The 4,566-nt window shown below is 41.1% G+C and overlaps 1 pseudogene; it reads right to left on the bottom strand.

The window, feature by feature from the left end:
• Positions 1 to 756: 756 nt before the first annotated feature.
• LOC142449259 (dnaJ homolog subfamily A member 1 pseudogene) lies at positions 757 to 2,162 on the bottom strand (annotated as a pseudogene).
• Positions 2,163 to 4,566: the final 2,404 nt, after the last annotated feature.

Genomic DNA, 4,566 nt, shown 5'->3' with positions numbered 1-4,566 from the left:
AGGAGTTCTATTCTAGTTAGGGCTTCTTCATATGAAGTTGGTAATCAGTTTTCCCATTTCTTTGAAGAAAGATGAGGGTAATTATATGGGGATTGCATTAAACTTTTATAGTGTCCTGGACAAAACTGACATCTTTACTATATTGAGTCTTCCAACCCATGAGCATGGGATATTCTTCCATTTGTTGATGTCACTCTTGGTTTCTTATAATGTTGTTATGTAGTTTTCCTCATATAGATCTCTTGTTCTTTAAGTCAGTTATATCCCTAGAAATTTCCATATGTGCTTGGTTATTGTGAAGGGTACCACCTTTTTTTTATCTTTTTTGTGGTCTTATCAAATGTGTATAGCAGTTTAATAGACTTCTGTTTGTTGATATTGTATCCTGCCACTCTGCCATATTCCTCTATTGCTTCCAGTACTCCCCTTGCGGAGCTTTTGGGATTTTTCCCTATATAAAACATGTCATCTGCAAATAACAATAGTTTCACCTCTTCCTTCCCCAGGTGAATACCTCTGATGTCTTTTCTTTGACATATGCTGTTAGCTAAAACCTCCAGCATGATGTTAAATAAGAGCGGGGACAAGGGGCATCAGTGGGATCATGTTTGACAGAAAGCAAATTTTATTGCTTTCCCAGTGCATTTTTCTCCCTCCACCAGTGTGAGAACCTACCCAAGGAACTATCCTTGCCCCCTAGGATTCTTTCACTCAGATACATAATTCTTATTATCCTAATTAGCATCCTTCCACCTTCTATTGGGGTCTCTGAGACATGGTCTTAAATGCTGACTTGCAGCCCTGGGGAAGCAGTAACCACTTCTGAATGTAGAAATAGTTTCCCCTCAGCTCACCGGGAAGACATTTGGACCCTGAAGATAAAAAAGGAAGGAAAAAGAGAAATTTGTGTGAATTTTAATCTCATAATATTGTTAGTATATAGACAGCTTCAAGGATAAAATAATTACTTTCCCCAAATAAATTGTATTTCTGATAGATACAAATATCCTCTGAATACCCAATCCCAGCTGTCTCATTGGCTAGGAATATGGGATGAAACTGATCTTGGTTACTTAGCAGAACTACTAAAAATCGTGCTTACACAGTTGGTAGATAACTCCTTTTGAATGTTTATATTTAATTTCATTCTTCTGTTAACTTTAAAACACTACTATAGTTGAATATTAAATGCAAAACAATAGCAAATCATGAGCATTTTATGCTTCCAGCCCTTCACTTTTCACTACTGCGTATGAAATGTCAGCAGTGAGCGTCTGAATGTGGACCCACCTGTAACAAGGTGGTCATCACCGTCACATGCTTCTCCGTTATCATAATGTCGTCTTTCCTGGTTTGGATAAAATCTACCAGTGGTACTTGATCCATTCCATCAATTGCTTCTACTTACTTCCACGCAGGTAGGAATTTATCCAGCAGAGAAGGTTTCTTGGGAGAAGAGAACGCCATTCTCAGGAAAATTCACCTTAAACTTGATGATTAAGCACCCTATATCATATGGTGTGGAGCCCTGGTGGTGTAGTGGTTACGTGTTGAGCTGCAATCTGCATGGTTGACAGTTGAAAACCACCAGCAGCTCCTAGGGAGAAAGACTGGGCTGTCTATCCCCGAATCCAGTTACAGTCTCAGATACACCTGCGGGGTCCCCGTGAGTCAGCACTAACTCCATGGCAGGGAGTGTGGCTTTGATCTTGTCATATGATCTGTGATGAATTGGCACGCCTTCATTTCATTCACATTGGATATCTTCGTGCTTGACACTCTGACCTAGATGAGAGGCCACGACTACAGTTCAGTTGGCAGGAGTAAATATTGGCTGTTGGATCCTGTAGTCCATTCAGATAAAGGGATCTTTTCAACTAACAAAAATAGCATGTTCTTTCTTGTCTAAAACAACAATATCGCCTTACTCCGGTACAGGTTGTTGGTCTGCTTCACCATGGAATGTGATCTTCTGGCCATCTTTTATGCTTTTGTCGATTTGAACTTCTAAAATCTTCTTTCAAACTCTCTTCCTTTCACTGCAACTTGTACACCTATCTTGAGGACTGATCCATTCATTTCCCCCCCTCCTGGCAGTCCATGAACACAGGCTGTGTTTGCTGAGCCAGTCCAGGTTCTAGCTGATGAATTCATGTTTGCATGTCGGTCCTTAGGCAATTAGAACAGTGCTCTATTGCTCCTTCCTTGCCAGCTGGGCCTTCACAGTTGTCACAAGTCACATTCCTTTGCAGATCTAGTTTTCTTGTTACACTTTTCTCTAACTCCCCTGATGTTACTGAGCACTGGTGCACAAGGCTTTTTCTCTCTGCCCCCTTCCACCACCTCCAAACACCTACCAAAGATATTGGTATAATGACAGGTCTTAAAATCAATGGAAAAGAACTGACACCCCAGAAATAAAATCATCAGCATACAGACAACTGATCTTTGATAAGGGCCCCAAAGATATCAAATGGGAAGCAGATGCCCTCTTCAACAAGTGGTGCTCAAAAAAATGGATATCTACCTGCAAAAAAATGAAGCAAGATCCTTATCTCACTCCATGCACAATATCAGCCCCTCCTCTCTGCTTTGTTTCTCAACCACGCGGTATAAATAAGCAAGGGGAATTACGGTCTGGATTTCCTTACTCTTGAGATTTTATTTGACTTACAAGAAACACTTTCTTGATAAAGGAACCCTTCATTCAGTGACTTGGATATCCATTGTGTCCATCGTGTAACGAGCCATGGAACAATGGTTCTCAGGGCCCTGCCCTCATAATCGGTAATGGCAAAGATGCGGTCACACCCTGTTCCAGAGCTCAGAAATGCTAGTGCCTCTCTCTACTTTTTAGCCGTATGCAGTCCTCCCCTAAGGGAAACTGGCGATTTAACTCTCATTGGACTTTGGGGTATTTGGTTTGTTTTTTTTCCCCCTCTCCTAAGCCCCAAGCAGCAGAGAGGGAAAAACCTAATATGTCAACACTTTTGTCTGAATTTTGGAGACACTTTTAATAATTAGTCACAACATTCACCAGTCTGCTTCCCATAGGCCCATTCAGCGGTAGATTGATTTGTATAACTGAGCTAAACCCACCCCCTTCTTCAACACTGTACATTAGCACTTGTTGGTTTGTTATTCCATGTACACCTTCTTCTGTATCAAGCCTAGCATTCCTTCTGGGTGAATTTCACGGAAACTTTTCTGATCCCAAGTTCAGGCAGCAGCATTCATTGTCAATGTACATTTCTTTAGTCAATGGCTCTTCCATGAGTGGCACGGTGGGTTCGTTTTTTTTTCTTTCATTCGGTTAACATATCTTTATGATGTGAGTACTCTGTATTGGGCACTGTTTTCAAATACAGCAATTATCAAAAATATTTTAAAAAATCTGCCTCTTGGGGAGCTTACAGACTAGCTAAGAAGAGAGATAAATGCATTACATATTCATAATTAGTAGTAGTAAACGCAAAAAATAGAGGTCTAATGGTGGGTTGGTTAAGCGCTTAGATGATAACTAAAGGGTTAGTCGTTCAACCCATCCGGAGGTTCCAAGTGTGTAAGATCTGGTGATTTAGTCCCATGAAGATTACAGGTTAGCAAACGCTGTGGAAAGTTTCACTGTGTCACCTGGGGTCACAAGAGTTAGTTGAACATCAATTCTATACCACCTAATAACAAAAGCAACCATTAGCAAATGTTGGCAGGAAGTACTGGGAAGTCGATGTGGAATTTGCAATTGAATATGCGGTGGTCATGTAAAACCTAGTGCAGACCTGAAGGAAGTCCCGGAAGTGAAGCTTGTAGCTCTATAGGGGAAGAGACTACAGAAAGAACATGCCTGGTTAATTTGAGAAATTGAGAAGACCAAGGCTCGGCTGGCAGAATGGGGAGTTATCTATGAAGAGTAGATAAGGCCAGGGTAAGCAGGGATTGGAAAGCCATCAAAAGGATTTGAATCTACTTCTGAGTGAGATGGAAAACACAGCAAGGTTTCAAGCAGAAGAATGGCACGCTCTGCCTTGTGACCACTGAACAAGCTCTTACTGAGCATATATATAGTGTCAAGCTCCATGGCAGCCATTGGGTCACAAGTTGACTATAATTTGGTCCTTTCTTTCCATTCACTGACTCCACAGCAGCTGTTTATTCAGGCTGCTGGGGAAATGAGTAAACGTCTTACTTAATTCAGTCCATGGGCAAAGACTCAGTGTTATAAGTGTATGCGGCTGTAATTTTATTCCACTGATGAGTGTTTCCGCCATTCCTATATATTGCCTTCTGTTTGCTGGGTGGCAAACCCATTTTTCACAATCTCATCCATTCCTTTCCCTAATCTGACTAATAACTCCTTTCTTGCAGCTGAACCAGCACTGGTGTATATTCAGCTAAAAAGTATTCTGCAGCAAGATACATGCCGTCAGCTTTTTAAAAGGCAGCTCCTCTGTGTAAGGAAAAATCCAAATCTTCCAAAGAAGCCTTATTACCACCTGCAATTGTTGATTCTTTTATGGAGGCTCAAGATCATTAGATGTGCTAAAAATCACTTCTTCCGTACATTCA

The sequence above is a fragment of the Tenrec ecaudatus genome, chromosome 5 (assembly GCF_050624435.1).
Source record: "Tenrec ecaudatus isolate mTenEca1 chromosome 5, mTenEca1.hap1, whole genome shotgun sequence".
Classification (NCBI taxonomy): Eukaryota; Metazoa; Chordata; class Mammalia; order Afrosoricida; family Tenrecidae; genus Tenrec; species Tenrec ecaudatus.
This window is presented reverse-complemented; position numbering and strand designations above follow the sequence as displayed.